We start from the raw sequence: 25,641 nt of genomic DNA on the forward strand, positions 1-25,641 counted from the left end.
GTTAGGCGTCCGACTTCAGCCAGGTCACGATCTTGCGGTCCGTGGGTTCGAGCCCCACGTCGGGCTCTGGGCTGATGGCTCAGAGCCTGGAGCCTGTTTCCGATTCTGTGTCTCCCTCTCTTTCTGCCCCTCCCCCGTTCATGCTCTGTCTCTCTCTGTCCCCAAAATAAATAAACGTTGAAAAAAAATTTAAAAAGTAGATATTATGGGCAAAGATATCGTCGGAGAGTTTACAGTCAAATAGGGGAAGCAGAGATATAGTTAAGTAAGGTCATATACTGTTTGATAAGGCAGCAATAAAAATATACGCAAAGAACTTTTTCTTCTTGGTGGTTCACTTCTCTTCCCTGGAATCAGCTTCTAAATAAACTACCTACACACAATTCCTATCTTAGGCACTGATTTTCAGAGAGCCTAAAATAAGCTAGTTGATATCAGGATTAGCTCTAGAAAGTAGACTTTTAGGATGTGATTCTAGAACAATCACTACTCGTCAAATAGTAAGAAGTACCTATTGCTGGTAGTAAGTGGATGATTCCTCATGATAACCTATGGCATCCTGAAGGATCACAGCAAAAAAAAGTCACCTGCTATAGATTTGGATGGGTTACAGATGGGAGGTGAAGTAGTTGTTCATGTAATAGTTCGCACCTGAATGTTAAGGGGTATTGGTCATTCAAAGGATTATAGCACTGGCTGTGGAAATCTTCAAGAAAAAAAACGACAGGCTCAGTTCAGCCAACTGTTAACTCAGAGTAAACCATAAAAGCCAAAGTTTCTTCATGGCAGCACTTAAAGAGATTCTCTTCTCATGGGGTCACAGAGAAGACTAAGTTGAAAATCATGCCTACTCAGTGCCTACTCATACCTAGTTAGGAGAGCTAATGAGAGACTGAATGCACACGTGTGATGGGTTTCCTATGCAAAAATGTGATTCCTGATAAGGACTACTTGGGGTGGGATCATTTGGTTGGATGAGATCTAAAAAGCTTGAAATTCAAGATCCTCTAAAGGGGCTAGTGTCGGTAGGCTCTTCCCCTTGGTATAGGGTGAAAGGAAGCAGTCATCCCTTCTCAGAATCTATTCCTCAAAGACCTGACCTGAGGATGATGTCTTGAAAGGAAACACTTGCCACCCTCCTGAGAGCCACCCTCACCTTGCCTCATTCCTCTAGAAAAGTAAGTAAAGTAAGGTCTTATTGTAGCCCAAGAGGGGAAGTGAGTTAGTTCTCCAGGAGAATGTAGTTTACTCACTGCAAAAATTGGCCAACATACACCAGAAGAACTCATGTGGAATTGAGTCTTAAAAGTATCGGATCAGGGAGAACAGAACATAAGGCTTGACAGGAAGGTTTACATTCTTGTGGCAGACTTCTCCCATAACACAGGTTTCCTGTAAAGGGAAGGACTTGGAGATGGTCAAAATATGCTGCTGGATGGTTCCTTGAAGCATGGGTACATCAATTCCTACAAATATGGCAGAAATGTCTGGTGGGGTCAGAAGTGTCAGGGAGTCACTGGCTTTCTCTTAGTTCAACCAGAGCAGCTCTGCTCCAACTGCTTTATCAGTAGGACTTCCACAGAAAATTTCATTTGATAAGAGAATTCCTACTGCTGTAAAAAAAAAAAAAAAAAAGGAAAAGCACTAGATTAGATGTCTTTTGCACTCTAACACGCCATAGGATCCTGGTAGGTTGAGCTGTGGAGTCTGACAACCTAAGGCCAAATTCATGGCTCTATCTTTTCTTGGCTGTAAGACCTAGGGCAAGATGTTTCACCTGATTCAGCCTCAAACTGATCTGTAAAATGGAGGTAATGATGCTATCTACTTAATATAGTTGTTGTTTTAATATAGAAAAAAAATCATGGGGGCGCCTGGGTGGCTCAGTTGGTTAAGCATCTGACTTCAGGTCATGATCTCATGGTTCATGAGTTCGAGCCCCAAGTCAAGCTCTGTGCTGACAGTGTGGAGCCTGCTTTGGATTCTGTGTCTCCCTCTCTCTCTGCCCCTTCCCCACTTGCTCTCTCTCTCTCTCTCTCTCTCTCGCAAAAATAAACACTAAAAAAATTTAAAAAGAAAGAAAAAAAGCATGATATTTAGCACAGTACCTAGTACATAGCAAATACTTGATACTTATAGACATATAGGAATATCTAAGAAATAAATTCCTTTAGCCAGATTAGATCAAACATAGCTAGGTGATGTAGTTCTAGCTATACATATTTAAATACATTTTAAACCATGTAGTATTTTTATATAAAAGTAATTAATATCTGCATTCTAAGTAGAGCCTTGTAGAATAATAATAATAATAATAATAATAATACATTAGATTGACTGTAAGCACTTGTCATTTTTATAAGTTAGAAATAGCTGAAGATTGGAAGTTTGGGTTGTTTGTACATAATATCTGGAAAGGATGAACTTTGCTAAGGCACAGGTTCATGGGGTGGGGGAGAGTTGGCCAATGATAACCCAGTCGCATGAACAAAGCCATCCCTTCATGATGATCTCTTGCACAGCCCCCATGGGCTATGGAGCAGGCCAGCTTTCATCTTGATTTAGGAACATGGTCCATGGTAAAGAACAGAGACAAAGCAAGCCAGAATGGCTTCCTGGTTCAGTTTCTATTGCAGCATAACCAGTCAGCTAAGTCCTTGGATGCTTATTTAAAACCCAAATAGGACAAAATGTGCAAGCAGGTAGGCAATGGTGTCACTACTCTGGTACCTACAGGTTCTGTGATCGTGTGAACTACAAGGTTTAGTGTCACATTGCTTGGGGCAGAGTTAGTGACATGCAAAGGAGAAGTCTCCTGGCATCTTAAATGACAGTTCTGTTATCCCTGTTGTACTTCAGGATTTAATGGTATTAAAATTTAGGTGATCTGTTGTTAATTTCTCTCATTTTGCTTTTCTGCAGTTTGTGTACCAGCTAAAAATAACAATTTTCAGATAGAGATCTTATAATGCCTGAGCCACATAATGGAGTACTCATATATTCTTTTCATCTTGCATTTTCCCTTACCTAGAGTTTTACCAGGTAAAAACATGAAAATGAGGTTTTTGTCTAAAAGACATCCTTTCCACTAAGCTCATGTGGTCCCAGGAAATGTCATAGAATCTTTGTATTCATTCCCATGGCAACAGGCAACCCTATCACCAAGGACACTACTAGCTTTTTTTTCTTTAAGAAGGTTTTCTCTATATTGGAGACTGAGAGCTATCTTCTTTATTAGTATTTATTTTTGGATGCATTGTGATGCCTTATGAATACTGAAATGACTTTGTTAGGTACACTTGAGGTGGGAAGGCAATCAATACCTCTTCACTTATGAAGCAAACTATGATTACATTAAAGGACTTTAATACTATGTGATTGGAAGTTTTTTTGTGGTGAGGTAGAAGAGACACAAAAGGAATGGAGAAAGAAAAAATCAGATTAGGCACTGCTGACTGCAATGCACACATAGACACAAACCTACACACATATGCTCACACACACACATCAACAAAATAGACACTGGAGGATAATAAATGGCTACTCTGTGTATTTAAGCTTTGAAACCGAAGGGTTTATTTTCAGTCATATTGACTGTGAAATTTGTGTTGGAGATGGAAGCCATCATCAGTGGCATCTTTTCCACCAAGTGCCTGCACTATTAGGGATACTGGCAAGGGTCATTGGGGTATGACTGTTTTTATGTCTCTGGATCCTCATTATTTTATCACATTTCTCTGATGTGACATGAGGGAAGTAAATTACTGGAGACATCGCTAGATATAATCTATTAAAAGATTCTATTCCATAGCTTGTGAAATGGAAATGAATTACGAAAGGTGTACAAAGGAGAGACTTAAAATACCAATGCCTCTCCCCTCCCCCAACTCCCAGAGACTGGTCTAGGGTAGGACTCCTTTAAAAAAAAAATCTATAAGATTTCAATGTGTGACCAAGCCTAACTAGCTTAATCACCTTAGAGACCATTAGCATTTTATGTTACAAAAAATGTTTCATTTTGCATCATATCACTCTGACATATGGTGCTACGTTCCAGTTTTAATCAAGACACACAGGGTGTTTTTAAATATTTCAAATTATATATGTAAAGTCTCACTAAGTATTCTGAATTAGCTTGGTTAATAGGAGAGGTTCTACTTCCCCTTGACAGAAAGGAAAAGTGAGTCATTGTGTAACTCAGTGACTCCATCAAGTTTGTCACACACAAAATGATAACTAATATTTTAAGTTTTCCATATCATCTGTATCAACATCAGGCAAGCAGATCCTGTTCCAGAAACCTGGTAGCAAACAGGTTAGGTATAGGTGGCAGAATGTGAAGAGCAAGTTTGGGCCTGTTAAGGTTGACTATCTTTCCACATACTGTTTCCCAAGGCTGCTGTAACAAAATACTACAAATTGGGAGGCTTAAAACAACAGACACGTACTCGTTTGCAGTTCTGGAGGCTAGAGGTTTGAAATCAAGGCTTCTAGCCCTCTCTGGCATTCCTTGGCTTGTAGCTGTATCTCTTTGCCTTTGTCTTGATGTAGCTTCCTCCTTTGTGCCTCCTCTGTGTCTCTGTTCCAAATTTTCTTATTTCTCTTATAAAGACACCAGTCATTGGATTTAGGGCCCACTATAAATGTGGCATGACTTCATCTCATGATCCTTAACTAATGACATCTGTGAAGATCCTGTTTCCAAATAAGCTCACATTCTGAGGTTACAGGTGGACATGAAAATTGGGAGACATTATTCAATCAATCTATTCTGCAACTAACATTTGGAGACACAAGTCTTTTCTCAGTGAGAAAACTGTCCCATGTGTCTTGAGAAAAGATTGGCACAGGACAGTGGGGACAGGCAGTTAAGAGGCAGCCTTTCTGGGAGCCCTGAAAAAACACAGGCAGATCCCGAGGAAGGTTTTTGGGAGAACTTCTGTGGGATTCTGAGTGAGAAACAGAAGTTAGAGAAAACTCTTTCTCTCGAGGCAATTAGTCAATTATGTATAATAGTATAAGAAGGCTTGTTTTCCCACCTGTGCAAGTTGGTTCAATAGGAGTTTATTGGATGCTTTTCATAGGCATAATGCCTACAAGCTTTGGGTCCATCAGAAAAAAACTGTAAGCTCCAACTGGATGAGTTGACCACCTGGAGTGTGAAGTAAGCTTGTCTCCTGCCAGAGAAGCTAGAAAGGCTTACAGGAACACCTGTTTACTTGTCAGCTAATGACAAGGGTTTTAAACAAAAAGAACCAATACACAAAGGAAACAGGCAAAGATTTTGACCAGGCAAAGAGAAACACCCCAAGGAGTTGAGCTTTACAGTTAGTTGGAGAGGTTCTTTCTATAAAGGATAGACCGCATGGAGAAATGATAGCCCTTGCTCTGTAGCATATAGGAAAGACTCACAGGTGTTGGTAGGTGGGAAGAAATCTGTTACTATTCCCACGAAGAGCTGCTCCATACAGACAAGTGTTCGCTGGAAGGTAATGGACGTGGAGAAGGTGGAATTGCCTTGGCTAGTTGGAAGCACAGAGTCTGCCACAGAATTGATAGTACAGAGACAAACTCAACAATGCATAATTTCACCAACTGGCAACTAAGGTTAGGTAACTAACTGCAGCAATGTTTCAGAGGGAGTTGTAGTAGCTTATCTGGTCTAGTAGAGCTCAGATACATATCAAGTGTGTCTGGGTCCAATGCTCGAAAATTTTACTTTTAAAAGTTTTTAGAAAGAAAAAATAAGAATGCGATTTTTTTTTAGAAATATCTTGTTCTTCTATTTGGTTATCTAGAAGTCAAGCAAAATAGATTGTTTCTATGTACCTGTGATAGTCTCCTCAATTTCAAGTCATTTGAAGTTAAGATCTCCTAATCTATCCATGTGTATCATGGTTCCCAACGCATTTCTCTTCATACCTCCTATCTTCCTATATTTTTGTGCTTGGACTATACAGCTTTTGCTGAACTGATTCATTTGTACACAAGTTCCCATTTGCCTCTAATGGCCTTCTTGTTAGAGAGGAGACTAAACCAAATGAAATAGCTTAAGATAATGGTGTTAGTTTGGACAGTACAGGTTTTTCCACTAATGTATTTAATTACCATATCAAGATTCAGAGTTGGTAGTGATTATATTTTATTCCTAATTAAAATAAGCTCAGGGAAAGTATATTGAAAGGATTTGGTCCAATTCACTTTGGAAGTTTTCTGTTGAATAACCTCAAAAGACTTTCTAACTATTGAATATGCAAGGTGGGGGCACTTTGAAGTTTGAATATGCCTGGTGGGGGTACTTTGGTTTCTTCCTACTCTAGTCTGTTGGATTGTCTATAGATGTCAGGCTTCCTCAGCTTATGGGTACAAATGGAGGCCACTATAGTGAAACAATCCATCTCTTTCTGCCTATTGCCCTCTCCGTTGACATAGGATCTATAGTCTTACTTTGAAAACCTCAGTTATTTCTGAGCACCTCAGAGAGTTTCACACATGCTCACAAACATCTTTTTCATGTGGTCCCCCATTCTGACCCTTCTCCAAGAATTTGTTCTTTGAGAATACCATGTGACCTAGTCATTGGAATAATAGCATAGCACTGTCACAGTAGTGCATACAGTGGTTGTATCTATTGGGTATGGATTTCCTTCTGGACCAAAACTTAGTTTGTGTGGCGTGGGCTACAGTAGAAGTTCATATTTTTCTATCCAAAAGTATTTTGGCTAGTTAAAGAAATAAGCATTATATGCTGTAAGGTGCTACACATTTGTATGAATTTCTTAAGCTCAGTAATTCATTCAGTATTTGATACTTTCATATTTAAACTTGGGGCACCTGGGAGGTTCAGTTGGTTAAGTGTTGGATTCTTGATTTCAGCTCAGGTCATGATGTCATGGTTTGTGAGATCAAGCCCCAGGTTGGGTTCTGTACTGATGATGCAGAGTTTGCTTGGGATTCTCATTCTCTCTCTATCTCCCTCTCTCTCCCTCCCTCTCCCTGACCCTCCCCTGCTTGAACATTCATGTGCTCTCTCAAAATAAACATTTAAAAAATACTACTAAAAGAAAAACTTACTTAAATTTAAAATAAAAAGAATAAATTCAACCTTTAAGATATGGTGGTATCTGAAGCCAGGTTGAATTCATGTCTGGAGGAAAGCAAAATAGCTAAAAATCCAGCTGTTGATTCTTCTCCCAGTATTTCTCAGCTCTCCTCTTAAAATTCAGTTGACAACTTTCCTTTATGCTACTAAAGGGATTTCTAGAGCTGTGATGTTAGATTGTAAATTTTCTCTTACAAAGTCACTTTATTTATATTTGATCTTTATTATGTTCTTCTGGAATAGAGCAGGCCATGAGTATTAGCCTTCTTTTGTATTTGATGACACAGGAAGGCACTTGACTGTCCAAGATGATACAGCTCTCATGAGGTGAAGTCAGGTTTTGCATACAGATCTCCTGTCTCCAAATCTGACACATTCCCTTAGGTGGCTTTTAGTGGGTGGGAACAAGTGTCCTTTTTCCTTTGTACTCGGGGATACATTCACCCCTCTGTTTATAGCAGCATTTTTCACAATAGCCAAGATACAGAAGCAGTCCAAGTGTCTGTCAATTGATGAATGAATAAAGATGTGGTGTGTGTGTGTGTGTGTGTGTGTGTGTGTGTGTGTGTGGTGTGTGTATACACACACATATACAATGGACTATTCAGCCATAAAAAAGAAAGAAATCTTTCCATTTGCAATGACATGGATGGAGCTAGAGAGTAAAATGTTAAGTGAAATAAGTCAGAAAGACAAATACCGTATAATTTCACTCATGTGGAATTTAAGAAACAAAACACATGAGCAAAGGAAAAAGAGTGAGAGACAAACAAAAAACAGACTCTTCACTATAGAGAACAAACTGATGGTTACCAGAGGGGAGGTGATTCAGGCGATGGGTCAAGTAGGTGATAGAGATTAAGGAGTGCTCTTGCTGTGATGAACACTGGGTGATATATGGAATTGTTGAATCATTATATTGTACACCTGAAACTAATAAAGCACTGTGGGTTAGCCATAAAAAACTAACTTTGAGAGCCTACCATGTGCCAAACATCAAACAGTTCTCCACAGCTGCCCTATAAAGTAGATACACTCACTATTTTTTATAGATGAATTACAGATTCAAATAGGTTTAGTAACTTGCCCAAGGCCTCATCTGGGGAGTACAAAAGTCAGAACTGAGATCCAGGTCTTCTTGGTCTTTCCACTACGTCACAGTTGCCTCCTACATGTGTTTAGAGGGACTTGGACAATAAAAGGAGATAGGATACGAGTCATTGGAAAAAAATGCTGTCCTCAAGATAAGAGTAGATAGTAGGGTCCTCATGTGTGTATGTAAAGGTAGACCCTGGGCAGGCCTGATTCCTAGTTGGAAGGGTCATTACCTACATTGTGTGACTTAGGAATTCCCGACAGATTCCTAAACAGACTTAAAAATATTTCCCCCACAAACATTCTGGTGACTGTGTCTTGGAATCCTTTTAAAAATCCATATGCTTCTGGAAGGATATTACACGTTAGGGTTAATTTGCTTAACTAGAGATTAGGAAAGGGACGGCTCTCTGCCATGCACTCTCCCTTAAGGTGGTCAAGTTTAAAAACCACACAGCAGGTGTATCGGAAAGGGTTGGTGTGTAGGAGCTGACCAAGGGCAGCCTAGGTGAAGTCAGGCCCAACAGAGGAAGAGAAGCCATTAACCCCTGGGGCCCCAAGGCCCTGTGTGAGGCTGTGGAAGAGACGAATGAAGAAAGAGGGTGGGTATGAGAGGCCATTTTGCCTATTTTACCATTTATTCTGCTGCCAGCCCTATATACACTTGTCCCCCGACTAAATTTCCATGAAAATTCCACAACTTTTCCTTCATCATTAAAAGCAATGCATTTTATTTTCACAGACCAGAATTTCATTCTGTGGATTCTGATTCGTTATTTCTCCACACTCAATAAACAGTATCACTCAACAGGAAAACATTATCGCTTGATTAATAAAAGCACACTCCTGACAGTTCATTTTTGAGAAATACCAACTCCTAATTGTTATTTTTTTCCTTGCCTCTGTAGCATACTAACATTTTGCTATTGATATTTGGCAGAATCTTACTACTGCTGCAACTGTTCCCCGAAATTCTCCTATTGTTAATCACAGAGCTGGCAGCCCCCTCTCCTCCTGCTGCTTCTGCAGACACTCATTTTAAGCTTGCGGCACCATAAATAGGATTCTCAGCCCCTGCTGGCTGCCTCATTATCTTCTTCCAGTTTCTTACTGCGTTACACCTACAACTGGTCAAGCATTCCCATAATTAATGTATAGTTCCCTACTTTCTCTTTCTGAATACAATATGCAGTTTCTTCCTGATGGGTCAGGTATGTGGTTTTCCTTTGTACTTTAATTTTTAGCTCGTCTTAAATCTGCCACTCTACATCAACATGCACAAAGTGACAAAGCTTTGAAACCTTGGCCAGCACATGAGAAACAAAAAAAGATAAATTAGTGAAGTTGATCTGTTTGTAATTAAGGGACTCAATTTCTTTCCTCCAAACATGGGTTTCCTGCCTAGGAAAATGGCAGAAGAGACAAAACTTATATTTTGTATCCTGATTTTTTTTCATAAAATTAAAAAAAATGTTTTAATGTTTATTATTTTTGAGAGACAGAGAGACAGACAGAGAGTGCGGGGAAATGGCAGAGAGAGAGGAATACACAGAATCCAAAGCAGGCTTCAGCCTCTGAGCTGTCAGCACAGAGCCTGATGTGGGACTTGAACTCTCAAACCACGAGATCATGACCTGAGCTGAGGACAGACGCTCAACTGACTGAGCCACCCAGCTGCCCCTAAAAATTTTTTTAATGCGAAATAAGTATACGTAACTATACTAAGTTATGCTGACTCTACAAGGATCAGGTTGTGGACACGACAGCAGCATACCGAGCCATTAGCTCATTCAGGGCTAGCTTCAGTTTTGGAGATGCCAGCCCATGTCACACCCTTTCCTGATCAGCCTGCAGCTAATGACTGAGCCAGCAGGAGGAGAAATTACCAACCATCTGGACCTGACTTGGGACCTCTCTGAAGCAGGGATGCTCACTCTAGAGCACTCTTCCAAGTTGGCCAAGGTTTTTCAGGATCTCCATCACATTTGATTATCCCCCTGCCCAGTCCTGTCTCTTTGCCTTTTCTCTCACAGCTGTTGATCTCAGTACCTGCTTCCCAAGACCCCGGCCTATGACAGACACTATTTATTATAAATAAGTGTACATGCTTCTGGCTTTTTGGAGTTTCAGAGATGGCAGGCCTCTAACTGTATTCTGACAAGCTCCACTGAGGCCAGGCAAGGTACTCAGGGTCTAATGGAGCAGATGAGGCCATATGGGGGCAACCACTGTATGCCCATTGATGGGGAGGCCTGTGGAATCTGGCTCTGCTGTCTGCTAAAGAGTCCTGTGAAGAGGCAGCTTGTGTCTCCCTAACTAGCTCCACCCTAGAGATTAGAGCCTGAAGATGAAAGGACTGTAGGCTATTTACAGCCTGGTGTCACTGGTGGGGGCTTTTTTTGGGGGGTGTTGAGTTTGATAAGTTCTTTATAGATTTTGGATACTAACTGACATGTGTTTTGCAAATATCTTCTCCCATTCCATTGGTTGCCTTTTAGTTTTCCTTCACTGTGTGAAAGCTTTTTATTTTGATGAGGTCCCAATAGTTCATTTTTTCTTTTGTTTCGCTTGTCTCTGGAGATGTGTTGAGTAAGAAGTTCCTGTGGCCAAGGTCAAAGAGGTTTTTGGTGCTTTCTCCTTGAGGATTTTGATGGTTTCTTGTCTTACATTTAGGTCTTCCATCTATCTGGAGTTTATTTTTGTGTATGGTGTAAGAAAGTGGTCCAGGTTTATTTTTCTGCATGTTGCTGTCCAGTTTTCCCAGCACCACTTGCTGAAGAGATTATATTTATTACATTGGATATTCTTTCCTCCTTTGTCAAAGATTAGTTGGCCATACATTTGTGGGTCCATTTGTGGGTTTTCTATTCTGTTACATTGATCTGAGTGCCTGTTTTTATGCCAGTACCATACTGTCTTGATGATTACAGCTTTGTAATACAGTTTGAAGTCCGGGATTGTGATGTCTCATGCTTTGGTTTTCTTTTTGAAGATTGCTTTGGCTATTCAGAGTCTTTTCTGGTTCCATACAAATTTTAGGATTGTTTGTTCTAGTCTGTGAAGAATGTTCGTGTTATTTTGACAGGTATTGCATTGAATATGTAGATTGCTTTGGGTAGTTTTGACATTTTAACAGTATTTGTTCTTCCTATCCAGGAGCATGGAATATTTTCCCATTTTTTTGTGTCTTCTTCAATGTCTTTCATAAGCTTTCCATAGTTTTTAGCATATAGATTTTTCACCTCTTTGGTTAGATTTATTCCTAGGTATTTTATGGTTTTTTATGCAATTATAAATGAGATGGATTCCTTGATTTCTCTTTCTGTTGCTTCATTATTGGTGTATAGGAATGTAATTAACTGATTTCTGTGCATTGTTTTTATATCCTGCAACTTTGCTGAATTCATGACAATCTAGACTATAAAATAAAGAGTGTAACAAGAGATGAAGAAGGGCATTATATCATAATTAAGGGGTCTATCCACCAAGAAGACCTAACAATTGTAAACATTTATGCTCCAAATGTGAAAGCACCCAAATATATAAATCATTTAATCACAAACATAAAGAAACTTATCGATAATAATACCATATTAGTAGGGGACTTCAACGCCCTACTTACGGCAATAGACAGATTATCTAAACAGAAAACCAACAAGGAAACAGTGGCTTTGAATGACACATTGGACACATGGACTTAACAGATATATTCAGATATATTCAGAACATTTCATCTTGAAGCAACAGAATATACATACTTCTCCAGTGCACATGGAACGTTCTCCAGAATAGATCACATACTGGGACACAAATAAGCTCTCCACAAGTACAAAAAGATCGAGATCATACCATGCATATTTTGAGAACACAACACTGTGAAACTCGAAATCAACCACAAGGAAAAATGTGGAAAGATAACAAATACTTGGAGACTAAAGAACATCCTACTAAAGAATGAATGGGCTAACCAAGAGGTTAAAGAGGAAATTAAAAAGTACATGGAAATCAATGAAAATGATAACACCACAGCCCAAAACCTCTGGGACACAGCAAAGGCAGTCATAAGAGGAAAGCATATAGCATTCCAGGCCTTCCTAAAGAAGGAAGAAATATCTCAGGTACATAACATAACCTTACACCTCACAGAGAGAAAAAGAACAGCAAATAAAACCCAAAACCAGCAGAAGACAAGAAATAATACAGATTAGAACAGAAATCAATGCTATTGAAACCAAAAAAACAGTAGAACAGATCAATGAAACCAGAAGCTACTGAAGAAATTTAATTAGTAATCAAAAATCTCCCAAAAGACAAGAGTCCAGGGCCAGATGGCTTTCCAGGGGAATTCTACCAAACATTTAAGGAAGAGTTAACACCTATTCTCTTGAAGCTGTACCAAAAAATATAAATGGAAGGAAAAGTTCCAAATTCTTTCTATGAAGCCAGCATTACCTTGATTCCAAAACCAGGCAAAGACCCTACTAAAAAGGAAAACTATAGACCAATTTCCCTGATGAACATGGACACAAAAAATCCTCGACAAGATATTAGCCAACCAATCCAACAATACATTAAAAAAATTATTCACCACGACCAAATGGGATTTATACCTGGGATGCAGGGCTGATTCAATATCTGCAAAAACAATCAACGTGATTCATCCCATCAATAAAGAAAGAACAAGAACCACACGATCCTCTCAATAGATGTGGAGAAAGCTTTTGAAAAAATATAGCACCCTTTCTTGATAAACACCCCCAAGAAAGTAGGGATAGAAGGATCATACCTCAAGATCATAAAAGCCATACATGAAAGCCCCAACACTAATATCATCCTCAATGGGGAAAAACTGAGAGCTTTCCCTCTAAGATCAGGAACAAGACAGGGATGTCCCTCTTACCACTGTTATTCTCCTTACATATCTTTTAAAATCTGTATTCTTTTAAGATTTCTCCTTACCACTGATTTTGAGAATTTGATTATGATGTGTCTTATTAAAATTTTCTTCAGGTTTCTTGTGCTTGAGATTTTTTGAGCTTCTTGATCTGTGAGTTATAGTTTCATCAAACGTGGAAAAATTTCAGGGTGCCTGGGTGGCTCAGTCAGTTAAGTTACTGATTTTGGCTCAGGTCATGATCTCATAGCTCGTGAGTTTGAGCCCCGTGTTGGGCTCTGTCCTGACAGTTTGGAGCCTGGAGTCTGCTTCAGATTCTGTGTCTCTGGCTCTCTCTGCCCCTGCCCTGATAGTGCTCTGTCTCTCTCTCTCGCAAAAATAAATAACCATTAAAAAAAAGTGAAAAAATTTTTGACTGTTATGTCTTAAAATATTTTCTCTCTTTCTGCCCTTTTAGGACACTAATTATCCATATATTTAGCTCCTTGAAGTAGCCCCATGGTTCACAGATGCTCTTGTCTTTTTCTTTTCAGTCTTTTTTTTCCTTGTATTTCATTTTGGATAGTTTATATTGCTATGTCTTCAAGTTCACTAATTTTTGTCTTGCAGCATCTAATCTGATGTTAATGCCATCAGTGTGTTTTTCATGTCAGATATATCTTAAATGTTCAAATGCATCATCTTTACATCTTCCATGTCTTTATTTAACATGTTTAATCTTTCCTCTAATTTACTGGATATATGGAATACAGTTACAATAACAGTTACAGTGCAGTTATAGTAATAATACAATGATGTTGTTTTACTATCCTTATCTGCTATTTACTGTTTATATAATTTCTGAATTAGTTTTGATTTTTTTTTTACTGTGGTTGTAGTTTTTGCTTCTTTATATGACTGGCTTTTTGTTGTCGTTGTTTGTTTGTTTGTTTGTTTTTTTGAGCGAGAGAAAGAGAGAGTGCGAGTCATCACATGACTTGACCTCAGCACTGTCAGATCATGACCTGAGCTGAAATCAAGTGTCAGATGCTTAACAGACTGAGCCACCCAGACAGAGCCAATAAAATACTAAAGAAGTTAAAGGGACTTGAGCTAACCTGGGGAAAAATTATGCCCAAATATTTCTTTGTGTAATTCTTCATGAAAATATTGCTTTTCTATTTATTGTCCTCTTGTGATATGATCAACACACAGACACACCCCTATCATCATAACTGTAAGCACCCTGAATTCTTCTTTTTCAAATAAAATTTAAAAAAAACATTTGTTTATTTTTGAGAGAGAGAGAGAGAGAGAGAGAGAGCGCAGGGGAGGGGCACAGAGGGAGGGAGACCCAGAATCTGAAACAGGCTCTGGACTTTAAACTGTCAGCACAGAGCCCCAGTGCAGGACTCGAACTCACAAACGTTAAGATCATGACCTGAGCCAAAGTCAGACATGTAACCAACTGAGCCACCCAGGTGCCTCAAGCAACCTGAATTCCTTAAAGCACAGTCCCTTCTATCCTCTATAGGACAACATCTCAACTACTGTGAGACTGTCCTTCATAACAGTAATAAAAAATGGTAATTAGCATTTGTATATGGTTATGAAAAGGGATTGCATACATTTTTCACATAGTCCCATTTGAGCCCCTGGGAGGCAGGCAGTGTGAGTGATTTTATCCCCAAAGTAGGGATGAGGAATGGAGTGTCTTGGTCAGTGAGTTGCAGTGCCAGATCAAGTACAAGCTATTCTGATTCCAGCCACAATGACTTCCCCATGGGGGTGTTTTTTCTGTGAGAGAATAAGGAGTTATAACTTCCACATTATTTTGCTCTCTCTCTACTGTAAGAAACTGTGGTTGAATGATGGTACCTCTGGAAATGATCCTTTTAAAATTGCTGTCAGTTTTTGTTAAATGTTACTACTTCAAATTGGCATGTTAATCTATCAATACAAAACCTACTTTCATGTTTAGCTGATTGTGTTTAATACGTAATGTGCTGAGCCTAGGATGGTTTTATCCTTTTGGATAGATTGAATTTATGAGATGGACACACAGGACAATTTTATGCTGTGTAGTATATTTTGCTTTTTAATGCAATAGTCACTTTTAAGTATCACCTTTTTTTTTTTTTTAGGAATACTGCTTTTTCAGGTCTATTAATTATCTTGATATGAACTGAAATACTGTTCATTTGAAGAGAAGGCTAGGCTATAAATTAGGAAAATCTTTTCTGTGAACTTTTTACCTTCATTTCTTTCCTCTGATCTATCATTTCATCATTTTAGTTAGGAAACAATTTATATGTACTTCAGGAATTCAGAATGATTTTTTTTTCTCCGTGGACTAGAATACCAAATTCTGCTTTCTCTAATACCATGTGCAAGAGGGAGAACTATTAGCAAAAGTAAATTAAAACCTGGTTTTTGCCTTCCTGTGGATTATCTCCTTTCACTTCCCATCACCCATCCCAAGAATGAGAGACCTCATGGAGGTTGAGCCCCCTCCCTTCCCCTGTCCCCACCTCACCTTCAGTTTGCCGGATGGAGTGACTCAGTCAGAGAATACAACTCTTGATCATGGGTTGTAAGTTCAAGCCTCACATTGGGTGTAGAGATTACTTAAAAATAAAATCTTTAAAACCTAAATCAAAACAAAACCAGTTTAAGTGTTTCTAGTTCATTGAGATGAATTAGCATGGATTTTCCCAAAAGTAGATGGGTTTGATGATTGGATGAGGTAGAAGTGGAGAGACCCAAGAGACAGATAGTCACCTTCAGAGAATAGGGAGGTGATATGGGCTGGGGGTTTCCTTGAGCGGTAGCACCATGCTCAACTTGCATGCAGTGGTCTCATAAGGGATGCTGTGGCACTGGACACTAAGTGCTGAGTTCCTGAGGGCAGCAGTGAGGGTCTCTATGGCCAAGCCTGCTGTTGAGGAGAAGGCTGTGGGAAGCAGTGCTACAGTCCTCAGATCATAGGACTTGAGGGATAGGAACAGGCCAGGCACAACACAGCAGTATTGGGGAGCAGAGGGAATGACAGCACTAATGGCAACCGCCATGAATTACCAAGTCCCAGTTCTGTTATGTCATATTCATTCATTCATTTATTGTCCCCTAGTTAATTTCTCATTATTTGTTGTGTGTATAATGAATGGTTTAATCAGTTTGGGGGCTATTATTAAATCTCCCAGATTCTTACATGATACCAAAGAGGACTCCAAAGCATGTCCAGTTCCAATTTCCTGCCACTCTGTGCTTCCTGTTTGTGCACCAAACATTAGCAGCAGCATCCTTTTCTGTTGTTGTTTTCTAGCAGATACCTGCGTACAAAGAAATTTGTTCATAGCTTCTAGATATCTGTGCAATTTGGAATGCTTTTGGCCATGTTCTGGTTTTCTATTTCTGCTTAACAAAAATAGAAATTCAGAAAACTTTGTGTTCTTTTTTTTTTTTAATGTTTATTCATTTATTTTGAGAGTGAGAGAGTACACATGCAGGGGTGGGGAGGGGGAGAAAGAGAATCCCAAGCTGTCAGCATGAAGCCCAATGCAGGGCTTGAACTCATGAACTATGAGATCATGACCTGAGCTGAAATCAAGATTTGGATGCTTAATGGACTGAGTCACTCAGGCTCCCCAGAAAACTTGATGTTTTAAGACAATTTATTATCTAGTTGATGGGATTCAGCTGGGCGCTTCTTGTTTAAGGTCTTTCATGTGGTTACACTGAGATGATTACTTTGGCTGGAGTCATCTAAAGCTTGATGACTAAGCAGTAGGAAACTGATACAAGAAAGAAACAAATAAGTAATTAAAATACACAGTAGGGGCTCCTGGGTGGCTCAGTTGGTTGAGCGTCCGACTCCGGCTCAGGGCATGATCTCACAGTTTGTGGGTTCGAACCCCGCATCAGACTCTGTGCTGACCGCTTGCTCAGAGCCTGGAGCCTGCTTGGGATTCTGTGTCTCCTTCTCTCTCTTCCCCTTCCCCACTCACACTTTGTCTCAAAAATAAATAAATGTAAATAAAATAAAATACACAGTAGAAAAAATGATGTAACAATTTTAGAACACTTTACATGTAGTTCAAAGTCCTTTCCATATCTGTTATCTCATACAACAATACATTAACTCTACTCTGAGTTTTAATTAGACAACTAGGCAAGTGTAGATGGTGGCTAGATTAAGACAGACATTTATAGGAGAGGCTATTATGAAGGAAGAACGTGATTTCTATGAATGTAAAAGAGGAGGAAGGACTCTTACTCTGAGAGAACAGCATGGGCAAAAATTCCAGACAATGAGTGTATAGTAAGGGGGTCTAGCAACTAGAAGAAGGGGTACCTGGAATATTGTATAAGGGAGATAGTTTATGAAATAGAAGTGAAGTTTTATGAGACTTACTCATTGGAGAAAGACATAAACTCATTTATTCACAATTAGGAAGTCCTGGCTAAATCTGACTTGTTCAGAGGAACATAATGGACTACAAACCATGTCATCATATATGTGCCATTTATCATGTTACTGAGTTGACAACTTGATTGGTTATTCAAAGTATCAACAACTGCTCCTGGCTGGAAAAAGTTGTTTTTTCTCAATTCATCAGGAACAGGTTCTTAAGTAATATAACAGTGTCACATGTTATTAGAGACCTAGGATTAGATACTATGCCCAGCACAGGAGGTGAAAATCCTGAAGTGTCAAATAATCTTTGAAAATCCCTTAGGAAGTTGTCATGGTGGAGATCAACATACTATCTTTTATAGATCCAACAAAATATTTCTATAATTGAGAAGCAGATAACGCATCTGTTTAGATGACTTACTCCGAAAACAAAACAAAACAAAACAAAATCTTAGATGTTTGAATAGAATAGCTCATCAAAATGTTCATATTGTGAGAGGCATGTGAGTACCAAGTGGCTAAGGGAACAACGGATTCACATTTCCCTCTTGGGGAAGCTCAGTAGGTGGAAAACTATTTGGCTATTTCTCATTCTTGTTCTCACACTTCCTCCTACCCCCCGCATTTCCTCTTCCTCCACCCGACTTACTCCTTGTTGTGGAGCAGAAATAGGTGAATGTGTGGATGTTAAGCACGTACACTATTGTCCATGTGCTGGTTATAGAACCCTGACAGGGCCCCCAGCTATCTCTTCTGTTTGGAGAGCCTGGGCCTAATATCTCGAGGAAAATCTTGGAAGACTCTTCATCTCCCTGCCTCTTGAGTCTGACAGGCAGCTAGCTTCTCTTTCTTTCTGTCTCACTCTGGTTCTTCTCCAGAACCAACAATGACTGGCAGACTGATGGTATCTTTAGGCCCCAAATGGGCCTCCAGCTGCTAAAGTGGCCACAAGAGACCCTAAAGTGCCTTTGCAGTCAACAAGCGCTTTCGGAACTCTTGGTGGTGCTGTGCTGTGTGTTGTGTGACAAGGACATTGTGGAAAACAAGATTTAGTCACAAACCACATCCAATCTAAAAACTAAGAGTTTAAACCCTGTCACCCAGTCTCTTCACCTTAGTACACACATAAAAAGTTATATTTGTCTCATATACTTGGAGCTGTGCTATGTGGTAGCTTTCTATAGATAGGTTTAATAAAAATCTGTCAGCAAAATAAGAATTCATGAAGCTAGGAAATGTGCAAAACGACCGTGGCAAAAACATTTGTCAAGCATAGTTTTAAATGTTATACATTTGGGGCTGCACTAGGAGCGGTGAAGGCTTGAGGAGCCACCACCCGGTTGGGCCAGCTCGGTCTGCCTCCTGCCTGCAGCTGCCACAGGTCCGGCCGGGGTGCACAAGCAGTTACCCAGAGTTACCCAGGTAAGACTCGGGACAGCGTCGGGGAGAATTGGAGAGGGCCGCACTCTGTGCTCTGAGTGGCCGGGAGGACCCTGGCCCACGTGAGCCCACCCAGTTAGGCCCCCCACTGCCTGCCTCTGGGCCTTGTGTACTGGGAGCCCGCCCCCCACCCCCAGTTCTCTGCCCATTGCCTGACTTGGTGCAGCGCTGCAGGTCCTCCCAAGTCCCTGGTGTCAAGCCTCATGGCGCGTGCGCTGCCGCGTGCAGGCTGCACCATCGCCTGAGTGTGTAGGCACCCAGGTGGTGTGGCAGGAGATTAAGTAAAGTCATTTCTTCCCTGAGGATCTTGCAGTGTCAGTGTGCCCTGCTTGACCAGCAGTCTGGATAAGTAACTACATAGTGTTTACCACTCAGCTTAACCCCATGTAGATCCCACGGTAGGTATGTTTATACCTGTTTTACTGATGGAGAAACAAGGCACAGAGAAGGTAAGTAAGTTATCCAAAGTAGTAAAGCCATTAGTTAATGGTGGAGGAAGAATTGGACACTGGCAATTCATCCTTAGGATCTTAGAATAAATTTTAAATCCATCATTTAATAATTCATGTATTAGGGTAATGCTGGCTTCATAACATGAGTTTGGAAGTGTTCTATCTCTCCCCTTCAATTTTTTTTGGATATTTTTAGGACAAGCATTACATTGTATTTGCATGTTTGGTGGAATTTACCAGTGAAACTGTCTAGTCTTGAGCTTTGGTTTGTTGAAGGGTTTTGGTTACAGATTCGGTCTCCTTACTGGAAGTTGATCTATTTAGATTTGCTATTTCTTCATGATTCAGTCTTCGAAGATTGTTTCTAGGAATTTATCCATTTTTGTCTAGGTTGTCCAATTTGTTGTAGCTTTATTGTAGATTCCAACCAAAATGAGTCACTGTCCTTTCCAAAGCAATCAAGTGACCATCCCTTGAAGGATGGTGCCATATTGGGAACTTAGCATAAGTTTCTGTTGATGGCAGCTGGACATTTGGCAGCAGCAGTAGCTAATGCATCCTTGGAGCCCATGTTATTGGGCCTAAACATAGCATCTATTCCTGCCATTGTGACTCCTCTGTTCATGTACCCATTGTGGCAGTACTCAGGTGACTAATGAAAGGAACTAACCAGTGCCAACTGGGCAAGTCATTTTGCTTACTGTGAATGTCGCCCCTAGTCTGTAGACCAATGAAAGGTGCCCCTCTCCTAGTGTGCCCCATACCACTGGGCTCCTAGAAAAATTCATCGTTCTGGCAAGCTCTTGAATCTTCAGAGTTTACCTTTTATCCTAAGGTATATATGTATCTTACCAAGATGTCTGGGACACTTTTCACTTTTTGCTCTGTTTGATTGACCTGGTGTATTTATATAGTGGACTAATGTGATATTCATGCTCATATCTAGGCAGACTATATTTTGACTCATGGTTCACTATATGGTCCATTCTGGTGTACATTGCATATACATTTGAAAATAACATGCATTTTACAATTATTTATACAATATTAAGCCAAATATATTGTAATCAAGTAATATGATTGCATGTTCAATTGCAAATCACTATGTATGACTATATCTTTTATATCTATATATCACTACTGATATTTTTTCTAGGTTCTCTATTCATTACTAAAAACAAGGTGTTAATATTTGCAACTGTGAATCTGCATTGGTCTATTTTTCCATCTCATGTATCCATGTTTTTCTTAATGTATCGTACAGTTCTTAGATTCATAGCCATTTAAGATTTATATATTGAAGAATTAACGATTTTATGATTCTGATATGTTCCTATTTATCTTGTGTTATATTCTTTAAGCCAACCATGTCTGCTATTAAGATAAAATACCATACATCTTATGCTTAGTGTTTGCTTATTATTCAGTTCCATCTTTTTTACATTCAACCTAGCTTTGTCTTTGTATAAAATGCAGACTCTTGAGACCACAGAATAGTTGCATCTTACTTTTTTACTTAGACGGTCTCTGCCTTTTACTTAGAATGTTTAGTCCATTTATATTTAATGTCACTATCTATATAGTTTGGTTTGATTCACCTATTTGCAATGTGTTCTGTAATGGTACTACCTGGTTTTGATTTTCTCTTCCTCCTTTTCCTGACTTCTTTGGAGCCAATCAGATATGTTTTATTATCTGACTTCTTCATAGACTTTTTAACTATATCTTCTTTTATTATTTTGTAGTAGTTTTTCTAGGGATGATGATGTGCATATTAACTTACCAAGTTTGCTTAGATTCAGTATTTTTCAATTGCAAATGAGATGTTAGCACAATAGTGAAATTTCATTTATCCCCTATCCCTGGTGGTATTGTTTTCATATATTTTACATGTGTTTATTAAATCACCCTACAATATAATGTTATTTTAAAATGTTATAAATTTTTAAATGTTTTAAAATAATTTAAATTTGTCATCACTCTACAAAACGTGCAATCATAAGTATATTGTGGCACATCCATTACCTATTTACATGGTTGCATCCTTAGACTTTCTTCTAAAATTACACCTACAATTCTGTGAATTTTGGAGAAACACAGAGGATTCATACCACCCTCAGCATCCAGTCTGGGCGTTGTCCTGAAGCCCCCTGTTGCCCATCTCTATAGTGGGCTTTGGTGTTTGTCATCTTTATGGGTTGTTTACTTTTAATTCTTTTAACCTTTTACTGGTAGGGCTGATGAAGCCAGCTCAGGCACACCCAGGCTCTCCTGTCTGCATCTCACCTTCACCTCTGTCCCCTTCCCTGCTGCAGGGTTTCAGCCCTCACCTATTTCTGCTACTTTGTGGGACCCGTGACCATAGTGGTGGGTGCACACAGTGGTGGGGGATTGAGCATGGAAAGATTAATGTCTGTGTGAGTAGGAAGGTATTAGGAGCTGTCAGAATCCTTTATTTTCCATTTCCTTCCATGACAATAAAGACATTGGATTCCACTGTTGCAAGCCAAGACTACTTCAATGTTTTCGTCTACCTTTCTTAGAGCACTTGCTTTTCAAAATGAGGAAATGGCTGAGATTCTCCTTCAGTCATTCATGTCCATTTCCATTAATGCTATAGTCTGAGCAATAAATAACTCTTGGCTGTTCTCTCTGTCAGCTTTCCCAATATCCTCTGGCTTTTAGCATATCTACAGTTGCCTCTGGTCCAAGTTACTAGAAAGAGATTTCCTCAGCATTCTATTTCCCCCTCAGTGTTTATTCTTACTTTAAAGTCATATACCTGATGCTGCTGCTATAGTTGACTATATCCTACTTTCTTATATGGATTATTGTAGTAGTTTTCTATGTGGTCTCTCCCTCTCATTAGCCGTAACTTTCTCTCTCTGTACCGAGCCATCAGCCAAATTTGGCTTTCAGAAAAGGAAATCTGATCTAGTCATATCCCTGTTTGTAAGATAAAAGCTTCCTTCATTTAAATCTTTGTTCAAATGCCCTGTCAGAAAGGCCTTTTCTTACTACCCAATCTCAAATAGCACCAATCCCTCATTCTATGTCTCCTTATACTGGCTTATGTTCCTTCTTACCACTATATGCCACATAACATATGTTTGTCTGTCAACCCCCACTAGGACATGAGCTCCATGAAAGGTTTCTGTCTTTCTACTGCTGTGTGCCGGCATGTAGTATGTGTTCAGTAAATAGTTGTTGGTTGATATATGTAGAATGAATATAAGATAAAAACAATTTTCACAATTGATTTGCCACTAATATTGAGTGCCTCTAGTCCTGCTGCATTCCACCATGCGCCCCCCCCCCCCATACTTCCTACCTTCTGCGTACAGAATATGCCATGCCTTTTTGGATATCTGTAGTGTAGGGTAAATTTCCTTTTTGCCTGGGCTTGTCTTCCCTTCCTCAACATCCCCAGTCAAACAAATTTGGAATCCCTTCCCATCATTCAAAATGAAGCCCAAACATCACCTCACCTCTAAACACCTTCCTCAGCCTGCTCCACAGCCCCACCCAAACACTGTCATTTCTCCCACCCTGGCAGAATTCTCCTCTAATTCTCCTTTCTTGGTCTTCCTTTGGCACTTGGAACAGAGTTCTCCTTTGATAGGGAACACTGTAGTTATCTGTTTATTTAGAAGGCAGCAGAGAGTTCTGGTTATATGAGTATGGGATCTAGACTTTGCATTGCTAAGGTGTAAATGATGGCTTCATGCTTTACTGTGACTTTAGGCTTATTGCTTAATTTCTAAGTGTGTTCATCTATTAAATGAGAAGAATAATGGTAGCTATAGATAGAGAAGGGCCCGGTACATAGTAAGCACTCAATTACTGTCACCATTGATAATGATGGTGTTATTCTCCTCTGTGACTGTGAGTGCTTTGTGGGCAAAATATTTTCTCTCCTGGTGTTTAGTAAAGCCTCTGTCTTCAAGGAAACTAATTAATACTCTTTGTTTCTATTTTTATCTCCTTCTCCCTCCCTTATCCCACCCCCCCCTTTTCTTTTTAGCACAAACTATTATTGAGTATCTGTTAGGGTCATCCACCAAGCTAGATATTATTCACATAGGTTTAAAAGGAATTCTATTATGGTGCAAAAGTTATGTTGAAAGAGGTAGAAACAAACTTTGGTGCTTTGGGAATTGTCTGTGGATGTGATACCACATGAGCTAAGTTTTGAAGCACAACTAGAATACTGACTGAAATCATTTAGAAAGTGATAACTATATTATTTTGTAATAACAGTTTAAAGGGCATATTTAACATAAGGGAGTAAAAATACTATAGGCAAATAAAATTTCATGTTCAATATCTTTGGTCTCTAAGGAAATATAATATTATTGTAATTTAATTCCCACTGGTTCTGCGTATGTGTGAGAATTTATTTTTGATTCTAGTTATGGCTAATGTCACACAAACTTTTCAGCAACTGAAGGATGAACTGGAGCTTCTGTTTTTTTCTTCCTCCCCTTTTCTTTGTCCTTGTACCTATTCTTAGTCCCCAAAAGCGCTCAACTTAATTTACCCAAGTACTTTTTTCATCTTTAGAAAATAGATTCTGCAGTCTCCTTATTTATTAAAATATTTAATAATTCATATATTTATTTCTCATCTTCATTAAGTACACATAATTTTTAAATATGTGGACTCTTCTGTATAATGGGAATATCTTTTGTGTGTGTTACAGAAAAAGCACAGACAGGAATGTGTCTGTCACATATTTGCAGTTTGTTATGGACACATACATTGACCTCTCTGAACATTGATTTCCTTATTTGAAAATTGAGGCTACTCATACTTACCTCACAGAGTTCGTTTTTTAGAGAATAAATCTACTCATAAACATGAAGTCCTTTACGTACCTAAGCCCTTAACCTGTGGGATTTAATGCTATCAATAGGTAGATAATATCAGAATTGAGTTGAATTGCTGGAGAATCGCTTGGTGGGGCAGGGGGAGGGGACAAAACCTGCATGTTGTAATTGGTGACCAGAATCATAATACCCTTAAATATTTTTTTATTTTAATGTTTATTTTGAGAGAGAGAGCATAAGCAGGACAGGGGCAGAGAGAGGGGCACAGAGTATCCAAAGCAGGGGTCATCACTGACAGCAGTGAGCCTGATATAAGGCTTGAACGTGCGAACTGCAAGACCTGTGAGAACATGACCTGAGCTGAAGTTGGACACTCAACCAACTGAGCCACCCAGGTGCCCCCATAATACCCTTTATAATAGTATTAAATAGTAATAAATCTAACAGAATTTACTCAGCCCTCTATTTTTATTCTCCATTTGCAGTGTTTTATATGGATCTAGAGAGCTTTGATTTATAGAACGGTACACAACTTAGGTTGGCTCAAACAGAACCAGTATGTAAATGTTGTGGAATCTTTGGAAAAGAATGCCCCTTTCTTGGAGGATAACAGAGATTGTTGGATATAAGCTTGGAGCTCCATGCCCTGAGTAGAAGACTTTACAAAGTTAATACAGAAGAAGCAGAGCTAAGGGACAGAGAGAGAGAGAAAAAGACTTGTTAACTGAAACCTGATATTTGAGCTGAAACCTGGATCCATCCAGCTACAAACTACTCTTGAGTTGTTCAGTTACACAGGTCAATACATTGATTTTATTTCCCCTTAAGCTGATTGAATCAAACTTCTGCCACTTGTAATCAAAAGATGTTCACCTATAAATGCATCAATAAGCTTTGCTGGATATAAAGGACAAAGTTTGGAAAGGAATGTTTGTCCTCCTGAGGAGAATTACTCTTGCTTGCTCTGTGTATTGCCAGTGTAGGTTAATTTGAAAGAACAACAAAAATCACCTTTCACTTTCAAATTATCTGTATTATAGCCCATTTTGGATACATGATATCCTATGATTAGGAGTTTATTACTGTTATTTATTACTCTTTGTTTTTAGGTTGTACTTTCCAAATTTATTTATTATATTTTTATTTGATTTCACTATTGTATTTTGTTAGGTTATATTATTCATTTGGGTTTCTGTTTTATTCATTATGTTATTTATATTTTAATGGATGACGTATCTTGAAATTAACCTGCATAGGACTCTAGTGTGTAAAATAAATGAGAAGAGAGGTACTTTGGTGACTAAGAGAATGGTGGGGCCTAAAACACCTCCATCTAGACCTGGGGCTCCACTAGACATTGTTTGAAAAATACTGGTTTAAGGCTCTGAAATCTTCAGTTTGTTCCTCCCCTCCCCCCCTCCCCTTTCCCCCTA

The 25,641-nt window shown here is 39.2% G+C and overlaps 1 long non-coding RNA gene across 1 annotated transcript in view; it reads left to right on the forward strand.

Moving 5' to 3' along the window:
* The first annotated feature begins 225 nt into the window (after positions 1-225).
* LOC123379234 overlaps positions 226-25,641 on the forward strand; it is a 39,593-nt gene continuing 14,177 nt past the window's right edge. The window contains exons 1-2 of the long non-coding RNA XR_006583463.1: positions 226-1,178; positions 18,796-18,909. This is a non-coding gene — a long non-coding RNA (uncharacterized LOC123379234). The remainder of the gene's footprint in view (positions 1,179-18,795; positions 18,910-25,641) is intronic.

This window comes from Felis catus, chromosome C1 (assembly GCF_018350175.1).
Source record: "Felis catus isolate Fca126 chromosome C1, F.catus_Fca126_mat1.0, whole genome shotgun sequence".
Taxonomy (NCBI): domain Eukaryota; kingdom Metazoa; phylum Chordata; class Mammalia; order Carnivora; family Felidae; genus Felis; species Felis catus.